Source organism: Miscanthus floridulus, chromosome 12 (assembly GCF_019320115.1).
Source record: "Miscanthus floridulus cultivar M001 chromosome 12, ASM1932011v1, whole genome shotgun sequence".
NCBI lineage: Eukaryota > Viridiplantae > Streptophyta > Magnoliopsida > Poales > Poaceae > Miscanthus > Miscanthus floridulus.
The window spans coordinates 85139218-85153518 of record NC_089591.1 but is presented as its reverse complement, the minus strand read 5'-3'; the positions used below and the strand labels follow the sequence as shown (position 1 = coordinate 85153518).

General features: G+C 43.5%; 1 pseudogene; it reads left to right on the top strand.

Moving 5' to 3' along the window:
• The first annotated feature begins 9372 nt into the window (after positions 1 to 9372).
• LOC136496297 (protein FAR1-RELATED SEQUENCE 5-like) lies at positions 9373 to 14101 on the top strand (annotated as a pseudogene).
• The last annotated feature ends 200 nt before the right edge of the window (positions 14102 to 14301 follow it).

The window sequence follows — 14301 nt, the reverse complement described above, 5'->3', positions numbered from 1 at the left end:
CTAGTTACAATTGCCATAGGTGGCCGGATAAGGATCCCTATTCTAACCGACCAGGATCTTGCTTGATCTCCAAGTCTGCCTTGATTCCTTGCGTGGGACTCCGAGCAGATCGGCCAGGCCGCGCGTTGTCTTCTAGTGGACCGGACCCCCTGGTCCGGGCTGGCCCAAGCCTAGCCATAAGGGTATAGGGGTTAATACCCCCACAAACATGAATTCAATTAAATCTCAATTCATATCTTTGTGAAAGAGTTGTCATCAATTACCAAAAAGGGGGAGATTGAAAGCTCTAGTTTGGTTTTGGTTAATTGATGAAATCCTAAGTGCTAATCTAGTTTATCAAAGTGATTATGAGATAGGTAGCACTACTCCAAGTGATGAAGCAATGACGAAGATCATGACGATGGTGATGGCATGGTGATGATCAAATGCTTAAACTTGGAAAAGAAGAAAGAGAAAAACAAAAGGCTCAAGGCAAAGGTAAAATTGTAGGAGCCATTTTGTTTCGGTGATCAAGACACTTAGCGAGTGTGATCACATTTAGGATCGATAGCCATACTATTAAGAGGGGTGGAACTCGTATCGAAATGCAGTTATCAAAGTGCCACTAGATGCTCTAACTCATTGCATATGCATTTAGGATCTAGTGGAGTGCTAACACCCTTAACAATGTTTATGAAAATATGCTAACACATGTGCACAAGGTGATACACTTGGTGGTTAGCACATTTGAGCAAGGGTGAAGAAGATAGAGGAGAAAGGAACTCAGTCTCACTATTTTACTATGACCGGACGCTGGTCTTGGGTGGACCAGCGCGTCCAGTCAGGCATAGCAGTGAAGACGCCAACATCGGTCTATTGATCGGACGCTGGGTCTAAATTGATCGGACACTGGAAGTCTGGGTCTGGTCGAACTGATGGGTCTGTACAGTATCCAGGGTTTTGCACTAGACGCTGAGGTGTGTCCGGTCGAGGTGGACCGGATGTGTCCGGTCGAAGAAAACCTGGTTTGGAACCTTACTGTAAACGACCGGACGCTGGGGTCCAGCGTGCGGTCACTTGTGCCGGAGCGTCCGGTCGCTACTTAGCCATTGCGATCGAGTGGTTCCTGTTGAATGGACAATGACATGTGGCTTACATCGGTTGATCGGACACTGGGTCTAGAGTCTGGTCAGTCTGACCGGAGCGTCCGGTCAGCCGCAGTGTACCTAGTGAAGGGGTACAATGGCTCTATTTCTTGGGGGCTTCTATTTAAGCCTCATGGCCGATTGAAGCTCACAACTCTTGCACATTTTCATTGACATAGCAACCTTGTGACTTAGCCAAAGCCCTCCCACTCATCTCCATCATTAATCCATCATCATTGTGAGATTGGGAGAGAATCCAAGTACATTGCTTGAGTGATTGCATCTAGAGGCACTTGGTATTTGTGTTGCGCTACGGATTTCGCTTGTTTCTCTTGGTGGTTGCCACCACCTAGATGGTTGGAGCAGCGGTGGAGGATTGGCATGAGTTGGTGATTGTTCGTGGCTATCTCCGGTGATTGTAAGGGGAGTTGTACCTTCCCCGGCGGAGTGCCGAAAGGTAACTCTAGTAAATTGCTCGTGTCATTGAGTTACCTCACTTGTGGGTCGGTTCTTGCGGTGTCCTATCGTGTGGACAAGGTTTGTGAAACACTTCTTAGCCGCCGAACCACCAAGTGTTGGTCGACACAACGGGGACTAGCATGTTGGCAAGCACGTGAACCTCGGGAGAAAAATCGGTTGTCTCTTGTCATTTGCATTCTCCCGGTGATTGGCTTAATCTTCATCTTGTGATTGGTTCATTCCACTACACGGCGGTATAACCATCCTACTCACTCATTTATATTCTTGCAAACTAGTTGTAGCAAGCTCTTTAGTGTAATTAGATTTGAGAGCTTGCTTTGCTATTTAAGTTTGCTTAGTGGAGCTCTTTAGAGTAGAAAGTTTGAGAGCTCTTAGTGAGTAGTATCATAGCAAGTTGTGTGTCTAGCTATCATTGCAACTAGAATTATTGGATAGGTGGCTTGCAACTCTTGTAGAGCTAGAGCAAGTTTGCATTTCGCTATTTGTCTTACTAATCAAATTGCTCTAGTTGATTTGTAGAATTTTAAATAGGCTATTCACCCCCCCCCCTCCTAGCCATATTAGGACCTTTCGAGCAGGAGGTCACCCTCGGCCCTAATGTCGGGGGCAGCCGCTCGCCCGCGTGGGGTGAGCCACTGCTCTAGTGGATGGATCCTCAAGACCCAACATCGACTCTCTTCTTGCTCGATGATGCTACCGAGAGCATAGAGCGGGAGAGTCTTGATGAAGGGATCTCGGCCATGATGGATGTCCTGAACCAGGCCAGGGGCGTCCTATGTGATGTCTTTGTTCCCACTAGCCAGGTATCCGCTTGATCTCTCCTCTCGCTTTCTTCTTTCTTCATGTATTTTTGTATTTTTGACACTGGTCTTATTTTCAGTCCCTCATTGCTCGTAGCTGGGAGAAATCTCGGTTCCTCCATGAGCAGAAGATGGAATGGGACCGTTTTACCAAGGAGGCCTAGCTACGCAGAGATGTGAGTGCCCAGCTTGCTGCCGCCCAACAGCGGGAAGCTGAGGCACGTCGGGACACGGAGGAGGTCCATGGAATGTTCTAGGATTTGTCGGCGAGGGTGCAGCAGGACATGGAGGCGGCCGCCAAGGTCCAAAAGGAGCAGGACGAGCTGCTCTAGAAGGATGCCAATGCCTGCCAGCTGGCCATCGACCTCCAAGCTAAGCTAGAGATGGAGCGGGATCTCAAGCTAGAAGCCAAGGAAAAGTCTATGGCCCTATAGCAGAGGGCGAATCTGGATGCCGAGGTGATTGCCCGGCTATGTAGGGAGCGAGACGAGCTACGCCAGACTACAGAAAGACTTCACTCAGAGTGCGGCATGGCCCACGAGGAGCGTGACCAGGCCGTTCAAGAGCGCAACGAGGCACGTCAGGGGGTCAGCTCCCTTCGGACGGATCTTAGAGCCATGGTGGCCCGAAGGCTGGAGGCCGAGAGCATCTCTACCGGGCTAGGCACGGAGCTTGCTGAGGTGCAGGGGATTCTTCAGGCTGGGAGTGATGAGCACGATCTCCTACGTGCTGCCATCGGGGTGGTTTTCGATGACCTAGGGGTGGCGTGGCTGGAGGAAACCGACTCACTCGCGGCCCGTGCCGTAGATATCACGGCGCGGGTGCACCAGCTTGAGGAGAACGCTTTTCACGCTGGGATCACCCAAGCCTTTACCATTGCCCGCTCTTAGGTGGACGAGGGTTCTAGAGGCACATGCTCTCCTGCTACTCCGTGCGCGTAGAAGTACGGGACGGGAAAGCCAGAGGGCTGTTGAGATGTGGTTTCTCTCGGGAGGGGTTGTGGAAGAAGGAAGGACTGACGGAGGACTGCGGATATATGGCTGCGACAGGAATGGAGAAAGGCAGTGGAGAATCCTAGGAGACGGAAAGCGGAAAGGACGGTAACTGGTGCAATCAATTCACCTTCACTATAAAGGAGAGAAAACTCCCATAATTATGTGGATTAAGTGGCAAAAGACTGGCCACGCCCACCCACTCGCTCGCCGCCTCCCTGCCTGCCTGCCATGCCACGCGCGCGTGTGTGGCACCCCTTTGTCCTTTTCTCAGCTTCTTAATTAAGATGAAGAATTTCCAACCATATAAGCTGAGTCAACGTTCAGTCAAAATCCCATATGGTATTAAACCATACAACACTTAATGTTATGTACAATAGAGTTTTATTTGATTTATTAAATATTATACGGGCCTAGCCCATAATATATCCAACAATCTCCACCAAACTCTAGGGTTTGTAACAAAGTAGTCTCAAAACCATATTTCTTTTATATACCAGTGTTTCGATGGAGACTGTTAAGTTAAACATCCACATAGAACAATAGTCTCACCCAGTCACAACTGAACAATGGACTAAGCCTTGAATTGTCAGTTTTGTGTGAGGTGAATGTCACTAAAGTCCTTAGCTGATACTTGGCTGCAAAAGGCATCCCCTCTATTTGAAGCATATAAGTCATACTCCAGTGCCTTTCATGAGTATTTAGAGATCACTCAAATCTCATAGACTGTGACCAGCAGTCTGACTCATATAGGTGTGCTCCTCAAAAGATGTTCTGTAGGATAACATCTTTGCTTTAGCAAGCTACTTGGAACACATTAAGGTAAAAACCAACATGCCTTACAGAAAGGAAAGATATGCATCAGAAATGAATCTTACTAAGGATCTTTCCTCACAATTTATGACTAGCTTGTTTCACCATTCTACTTCACAGGATCTCCGATCACATAGAACAGGTTACCACTATAGTAAATTTCATGTAGGTCTCAAACACATCTCTCTCGATGCACTTTCTATCACATTGTGTGACAGACCCTTAGTAAATTGATCTGCCAGATTGTTAGACATGTGAACATAGTCCAATGCTATTACTCTAGAGTTTCTCAATTTTCTGATAGATTTTAGTCATCTCTTAACATGCCTTATGGACTTCATGTTATCCTTAGAATTGTTAACCTTCGTAATCACAGTCTGGTTATCACAGTTCATAGAAATAGCTAGTATGGGTTTTTCAACAACCGGTAAATTCATAAGGAGATCATAAAGCCACTCGGCCTCAAAGCCAGCGGTGTCTAATGATGTGAGTTCTACTTCCATTATAGACTTCGTTAAGATAGTCTACTTGCAAGACTTCTAGGAAACAGCAGCACCCCAAGCGAAAACACATATCCACTTGTGGCATAAAGCTCATCAGCATCAGAGATCCAGTTGGCATCACAATAGCCTTCCAACACCTTCGGGTGTCCGGTATAACGAATACCATAGCTCATAGTGCCCTTTAGATAGCACATCACTCTCTCAATAGCACGCCAGTGATCATCTCCCGGGTTTGACATAAACCGGCTTAGCTTGCACACAACAAATAAGATGTCAGGCCTTATTGCACTAGCAAGATACATGAGCGAACCAATGATCTGGGAATATCTCAATTGATCCCTTGCTATTCTCCGATTTTTCCTCAATAGCACACTATGGTCATAAGGTGTAGGAGCAGGTGCATAGTCACTAAACCCAAAGCGACTCAGCACCTTTTCCATATAGTGGGATTGTAACAGAGTTACCCCACCATCACCTTCTCTCAGAAGCTTGATATTAAGAATAACATCAGCCTCTCCCAAATCTTTCATCTCAAAAATTTTAGATAAAAATTCCTTTACCTCCTCGATCACTTTGAGGCTGGATCCAAAGATCGGTATGTCATCAACATATAAGCACAAAATGACTCTTTCACCCCCACCATACCGATAGTACACACATTTGTCAGCTTCATTCACAACAAAGCCAGCAGATGTTAAAGTTCTATCAAACTTCTCATGCCACTGCTTAGGAGCTTGTTTTAGGCCATATAATGACTTTAATAATTTACACACCTTGCCTTCTTGACCATTTGCTACAAACCTATCCGGCTGATCCATATAGATCTCCTCCTCTAACTCTTTGTTTAGGAAAGTTGTCTTAACATCCATTTGATGAACGATGAGACCATAAGAGGCTTCCAGGAAAAGCAAAACTCGAATTATCGTCAATCGGGCAACCGATGAATAAGTATCAAAGAAATCCTCACCTTCCTTTTGAGTATAAACCTTGGTCACAAGCCTTGCCTTGTACCTCTCGATAGTACCATTAGGCCTAAGCTTTTTCTTGAACACCCATTTGCACCCTATAGTCTTGCACCCATAAGGTCGATCAACAATTTCCCAAGTTCCATTAGACATAATAGAATCTATCTCACTCTGAACTGCTTCCTTCCATAAGTCAACATCAGGAGAGGAATATGCCTCTTCAATGGTCATTGGTGTGTCATCCACAAGATACACAATATAGTCATCACCAAAAGACTTTGCAGTCCTCTGTCTCTTACTTTTTCTTGTGACTATAGTGTCATCCTCCTTAGGATTTTGCATATAGGGTTCCTCAGTTTGTTCTATCGGAGTAAAATTTTTATGCTCATGGGGAATTATAAATTCATGACCAGTCGTGCTAGGTGTATTTTTCATGGGAAACTCATTCTAAAAAATGTAGCGTCTCTAGATTCTATGGTTGTATCAACAGCCATCTTAGGAACACTAGAATTTATAATTAAAAATCTATAGCCCACGCTGTGAATAGCATAACCAAGAAAAACACAATCAACTACCTTTGGTCCAAGCTTTCGCTTTTTCTTTATTGGCACATTCACCTTTGCCAAACAACCTCAAGTTCATAGGTAAGGGAGATTTAATCTCTTCTTCTCCCATTTCTCGAATGGTGTAATTTCTTTGTTCTTTGTGGGCACTCTATTCAGGACATGACATGCTGTCAATATAGCCTCACCCCACCATTCCTTAGATAGTCCCACAGTCTCTAACATGGCATTAACCAAATCAGTTAGAGTGTGGTTCTTTCTCTCTGCAATCCCATTGGACTGTGGTGGGTATGGTGGCGTCCTCTCATGAATAATTCCATGCATCGCGCAAAACTCAGAAAATTCATTTGAGAAATATTCTCCCCCGCGATTGAACCGCAAACGTTTGATTTTCTTCTCAAGTTGATTTTCTACCTCAGCTTTATAGACTTTAAAATAATGCAGCGCTTCATCTTTAGTTTTCAATAAATACACGTAGCAAAATCTAGTACAATCATCTATAAATATTATGAAGTATCGTCTACCACCTTTAGTCAATTCACCATTCATTTCGCATAAATCAGAATGAACGAGTTCTAATGGTGCCAAGTTCCTCGCCTCAGCATCCTTGTGAGGCTTGCGCGGTTGCTTCGATTGCACACACACCTGACACTTAGAATCTTTGACTAAGTTAAATTTTGGGATTAAATTCAGATTTGCAAGCCGCGTGAGACAGCCAAAATTAATGTGACAAAGTCGTGAATGCCATATATTCGACTCATTCGAAATATTAACATTGTTCACTACTTTATTACACACATCATCAAGCAAAGATAAGCGGAATAAGCCTCCGCAATCATAACATTTTCCAACAAATATTTCATGTCTCGACACAACACACTTATTGGACTCAAGCACAATTTTAAAGCCATCGCAGCACATCTAAGAACCACTAACAAGATTCTTCTTGATGGAGGGGACATGCTGCATGTTCTTTAATAGCACCATCTTTCCCAAAGTAAACTTCAGAATGACCGTACCAGCACCAAGAACACGCGCTTGCGAACCATTTCCCATCAGCAAGGCTCCAGTCCTGCTGGCCTGATACGAAGTAAACAAAGAAACATCAGCACACACATGAATATTAGCACCGCTGTCCATCCACAGCTTAGGTGAAAAGATAAACTGAAAGAACAAAAGGTAAAGAATTACCATACCTAGATGTTCCTCCTCCAGTCTCGCTAATCACCAAGTTTGTTGATTTCTTTTCTTGCTTATATTTACGGTCTGGGCACGCACTTGCCCAATGCTCATCACTCCCGCAAACAAAGCAACCTCCACCTTTCTTGTTATTTTTCTTCTTAAACTGAGCAGTCTGCTTAGGCTTTGCATTATTGTTCTCTTGCATGTTCTTCTTCTTTTTATTACAAGATGCAAATGAGTTTTTCTTTTACACCATATTGGTAGCGGAAGACTCAACTCCTTTTCCACAGTTGTCTTTTGCTCTCGCCCTCTCCTCAACATCAAAAGATTCAATAAGTTCAGCCACGCTAAACTCATGTCTCTTGTGTTTTAGAGAAGTAGCAAAATCCCTCAAAGAAGGTGGCAGCTTAGCGATTATATCGCCGGCCACAAACTTGTCGGGCAACAAGCATGGGAAATGTTCTAGTTCCTTTGCTAACGCCTGTATCTCATGAGCCTGTTCGACTATAGAACGGTTTTCAACCATTTTGTAGTCATACAGCTGCTCCATAAGGTACAACTCACTACCAGCATCAGAAACTCCAAACTTTGCCTCAAGAGCACCCCATAACGCTTTGCCTGTGTGCAAGATATGTAGTTTTTCTTATACTTAGGATGAAGTGCACTAATCACGACGCCCTGAAACAGGTTATCGGCAGCCAAGAACTTTTGCTCCTCCTCAGGAGTAAACTGTTCAGGCTTCCCCTGCGCGACGTGATAGCAGTTCATCGCAGTCAACCATAATACCATCTTGGCACGCCATATCATGAAATTTTTGTCATCAAAATTATTTGGCTTCAAAGCAGCAGCAAAACCACTGACAGAAAATTGCCTAACATTAGGTTTTTGGATTGTTAGATAATTAGGCATTTTCATGGTTAATTTAATTCAGAAATATAACATCAGCAGGTTCGTGACGGCATATATGTGCATGTGTATATTTGTAATGAACGCTACAGCATGCAGACAGGACATACAGATCGATACAGTAAAAATGCAAAGTAAAGTGATCACAGAGATTAGACTGTATCTAGCGGAGGGTCCCATGCCGAGGGCATCGGAGGCTCCATTTGCACTAGTCGACATAGTGCGTTGCTCGAAGTCGTGGACCACAGTCGATGCAGGACGACGTTCGCAGTGTAGTCCCACGAACGGATCACCAGGAAGGAGATGTCTTGGTGTTCCGCAAGCAATCACCGGGAAGAAGACGGGTTCCGAGAGCGATCACCACCAGGAAGAAGACGTACGTGGACGAGCAGTCGTGGATCGCTCCCCAAAAACCTAATCGCCGCTCACCCCGTGCAAGAATCTCAGGCGGACGAGGGTTCCGGAGGCACCTGCTCTCCCGCTAGTCCATGCGTGCAGAAGTACGGGACGGGAAAGCCAGAGGGCTACTGAGATGTGGTTTCTCTCGGAAGCGGTTGCAGAAGAAGGAAGGACTGACGGAGAACTACGGATATATGGCTGCGATGGGAAGGGAGAAAGGCAGCGGAGAATCCCAGGAGACGGAAAGCAGAAAGGACGATAACTGGCGCAATCAATTCGCCCCCACCATAAAGGAGAGAAAACTCCTGTAATTATGTGGATTAAGTGGCAAAAGACTGTCCACACCCGCCCGCTCGCCGCCCGCCTCGCGACGGCCGCCCACGGCCCAGCACGGCCGGCGGCGGCAGCCGCGCGCGCGCGTGTGGCACCCCTTTGTCATTTTCTCAGCTTCTCAATTAAGATGAAGAATTTTCAACCATATAAGCTGAGTCAACGTTCAGTCAAAATTCCGTATGATATTAAACTATACAACACTTAATATTACGTACCATAGAATTTTATTTGATTTATTAAATATTATAGGGACCAAGCCCATAATATATCCGACATCACCATCCTCAAAAGTTACAGCACGCGACGTCTGGAATGACCCTCCTCGGCGGCTTCGCCACGATAACCGCAGGCTGCTCCGTGGTCGACCCCTGGGCCGCCGTCATCTGCGGGTTCGTGTCGGCGTCGGTGCTCATGGGGCTCAACGCGCTGGCCGGGAGGCCGCGCAGCTACAGGGCGGCGCCGCGCATGGGGAGTCCTCTTCACAGGGCTGTTCGCCAGCAGGGATGAAGGCTGGCTGCAGCGACGCTCCGTGCAGACCCTCCCAATCATATGTTGACACGTCATCCCACAACAGCATGGCTCGATTGGCGCATCGGCTTGCTCCCTGGCTCCACATTCGGCTTGGCTCATCCGATAGACAAGAAAGCCCATTAGCGCCGCAAATGACGCAGGAAAAGGCTGCGACCAACATCGTGACTACGTGAGCGCCGCCAACGACGGCCGAGCGGTTGGAGTTGGGATATGAGACGCCTGTCATCATCCGCCGCTGGCAATCTGATCTGCGGCGCACATACCTGACGCGTGATGCCTCACGGCAGCAGCTGGCCACCAGGGTGCTATCGCCGCGGCAGTACATGGAGGACGATCTAGCCTTGAGTGTTGCCACTGATGACGCTGTGGCGCGAGAGGATATTGCAGATGCCGATGAATCTCCGAACACCATTAATGCAACACAGGTAGTAGATGTACTATTATTTATGCAATATTTTCATCATTGGTTACCACAAAAATGTCTCAACGTATCTTTTGGCTAGGAGAACATCCATACAGGCACTACACCTGTGGTGCTGTCCAACATCATGGAGTCAACGTCAACATTGCTCGTGACTACATCAGCTGTGCCCTTGCCAGAAGGCATGGCACCACAAGGAGTTGAGGTATGAAATGGCAATCCTTTTCTATGGTAGAATTTTTCAAAAATGGATTCAACATGGCTATGTGTTGACACAAAAATATGGCGATATGATCAACACACAGCAAGCCAGAAGATCTGAGCGGAACGAGACCAGAGATCTGCTTGGCTTCAACACAAAAACAGTCGATTCTGAAAACCCAACGACGTGCCAGTCAATTTAACCTGCAATTGACAAGGAGAGAAAATCTTATCAGTAATTTAAGGTAGAACATGTCGTTGCTCCAGACAATTCCAAATGTACGGCTAGATAGCCAATTCAATAAGGCTATCGACTAAATAGTCGATATCCGGCGTATCCATGAAATGAAGATCTTTAAATTAAAGATTATCGGCTAATATTAAATGATAATGATATGAATAAAAAAATCGATGCTCATGGATCATAGCAAATTTATGGTGACTATTTAATCTAGACAAAAACAAGTACAATACACCTAAATACAAAAATCAGAAGATATTTCCTTAAAATTCCAATATATATGAGAAAAGAAGCGATATGAGAAAACATCATCGGCTAAATAGAACATAATCAGTATAAAGTGCGAACCGATAAATTTGATGAAAAGAGTATGACATGCGAACAATCGACTGCCTAATGTAAATGAATTCATAAACAATCTGGATCTAATCTATTATCATCAACAGTAAGGTTCGACCAGATCGATGCAGCTATGATAATGATAACAAACTAAAGCCGAAGAATCTATAAAATCATCTATATGTCGACAGATTCATGAAAACATGCTATATGCGTGAAGGTATAGGCTATCGGCTAAATAGCCGATGCAGGCATAGCAAACAAACAGAGTACATATCTCGATCATGAATAAAACCACTAATCAATAATTTCTAATCTAAAGTCTTACCAGTGAGGTTCGATCGGATCGATACAGCTATAGTAGTGTCAATAAATTAGATCTCATTAACTAGTGAGTTCATTTAAGATTGAAACATGTCTTTAAATGCAAACTATGTTCGATTGAAATAGAGATAAAACAACCGATTTAGCTGGATTAAGCCATTAATCATAAGATTTAAAGCGTGATCAGATTGGAAGACGGCCAATTAAGATAATATGATACCGATCTATCTCTATCTCAATCAGATGATTTGTTATAATTAATAAGACATTAATTATAACAAGATCAATAACTGGTGAATAAACCAAAAACAGCAAGGAAAATCTTACTAATCTTAGCAGATTCGATAACTGGTGATATTATATTAAACAACAAGTTATTTAACACAAGATCGGTAACTTTGATCTATATTATGATTCATAAGAGATCAATCAACTGATACAGCCTTACAAACAATAGTATGGATCGATAACTAACTTATATTATAGCTCGTAAAAGATCAATCAGCTGATGCAGCTTTACAAACACAATACAAGTTGTGACGGTACTCACAAGCAAGCTGAGGTCGATCAGTCGATGCAGCCCTGTTTGCTGAAGAACTTGCCGAGATCTACAGTACTCCTACTCCTAATGCGATGGCGAAAGCCGGAAAGATTGTATTGATTGAGTGTTCGTGTCTTTGTACAATAACCAGGGTCTAATATTTATACCCGAAACCTAAATATAAATCCTACTTAAATACGACTCATTATAATTCTTGAAATAAAAGAAAACTTCCTAACTTAACAATAACTTGGACCCTAATTTTTCTTATTGGTAGAGTCCGACACATCTCCCCGACGCCATTCAAGCATAGCCCATTGACGCCGTCTGCTGACGTCATCTATAGCCGATTCTAATATCGTATCCAAATCAGCTGATACCGATTCACATCTAATTGATTCCTTGATGACACAATCTTGGAAGCTTCGAGTTCCCGTGTTTCTCTTTCCAAATTTTGGTGTAAACACTATGTAACTATATCCATCCTATTGTACTACAGGCGGTTGATAAAATTAGGAAAACTTTGATCACTCCTGAGGTTGGAATGACTTTCCAATCAGAGGACAAAGCTTATGAGATTACAACACATATGCCGGCAAGGTTGGATTTATCATTAGAAAAAGTTATATAAAGCGTAAAGCAGATAAGACGATATGTCAGAAATATATAGTTTGAGTAGCCAAGGACATCGAGAAAATGAGTCATCATAAAAGGACAAAACAAGAATAGGTTGCAATGCTCGTGTTCAGTTTACTATCAGCAGAGAGGGGATATGGACAGTACAAAAGGTTGTACTTGATCACAATCATTATCTTGCTAGTCCAAATAAGTCACACAAGCTGAGGTCCCAGCGATGTATTATAGAGGCAGACAGAAATCTAATTGGCCAAATACGGGAAGCAGGGATGAAGCTAGCCCAAGTATATGAGTTCATGAAGGAGTTTTATGGAGGAGAAGACAAGGTGCCATTTTCTCATATGGATAGCAATAATGAGATTAGTCGTGAGCGTAGAAAGTACTTAGAAGCTAATGATGCAGAAACACTGTTTTACAGGATCTTTTATTTTTTTATGCTATTCAGATAAATAAGGAAGATGGTCGGATAGTAAATTTCTTTTGGGCAGATGGTCAATCTATCATGGATTACAAGTGCTTTGGTGATGCTGTGTCATTTGACACAACTTTTCAGACTAATAAATTTGAGATGTCTTTTGCTCCGATCCTTGGAGCCAATCATCATAAGCGGATTGTAACTTTTGGGGCTGCACTTTTATATAGTGAAACTATTGAATCATTTGTTTGGCTCTTTGAAACCTTTCTGGCGGCAATGTCTGGTAAGCATCCTAGCACAATATTCACTGATCAAGATGCAGCCATGGCAAGAGCAATTGCATACGTATTCCCAAATACAAGCCATCGACTTTGTTTGTGGCATATTTGTCTAAATGCTGCTAAACATTTAGGGCATGTAATTCATGATTCAGATGGCAAGTTTCTAACTGATTTGTGTATGAGGACAGGTCGGAGGCTTACTTCATTGAAAAGTGGAATGAATTGTTGAGGGAATACAAACTTGAGGATAACTCGTGGATGCAAAACCTGTATAGTATACGGGCAAAGTGGGCTGCTGTATATCGTGACTCTTTTACGGTGGATATGAACTCAACTCAAAGAAGCGAAGGTATGAATAATGTCTTCAAGAAAAGGTTTCGTCGAAATCTCGGTCTCTCAGAACTACTTGTAGAATGCGAGAAGGTTTCAGAGTCTTCGTCAAAATGAGTTGGACGATGACTTTAAGTCACGTGGCAAGATCCCAGTTACTTATATCCCAAATTTACCTATGCTGAGGACCGCAGCTGAATCATACACAAGGAGGATGTATTCAAAGTTTGAGGAAGAATTCAAAAAACAATTCACATTGTCTTGTAATTTAGTGCAGACCGAAGGGACAAACTTAACATTCATGGTTACATATATGCAGTCTGAACGCGGCGCGACAGTGGTATTTAATACCGCAGATTCCACCATCGCATGTTCTTGCAGAAAGTTTGAATCCATAGGTACGTGTACACATTTCAATTTGCAATATAGATTGTACTACATATGCTGAAAATATCATCATCTATATTTCATAGGTCTGTTGTGCAAGCATGCACTCAGGGTCTTCAATATGAATGGAGTTTACAATTTGCCATCTCAATATATACTAAATAGGTGGACAAAATATGCAAAAAGAGGATTTTATATTGAGAAACAAGGAAGTAAGAAAGAAGATTTGAAAACACATGCTGCTCTTATCTCTCGAAATGCGACATCTGTTGCATTGAAATGTTCAGTTTCAAAAGAACTCCTTGACGATTTCCAAAAAACTATAGAAAAGTTCGACTTAGAGGCAGATGTTCGTCTAAGAAGCTGCAAGAAGAATCCAATGATGCTCCGCTAGTGGTGAATGAATGTGACAGTGACACTTTAAACGCTTCAATAAGTTTTAGAGTTCCCCAAGTGGTAAAAGGCCCAAAGAATTCACGCTACAAAAACGTGGTTGAAAAGAATTCAGAAAAGAAGAAGAATAAGAAGAAAAACACTAATAAGAAAGGTACAGATCATCCATTCTATTTATTTTTCCCATTATGGCTACTTCTA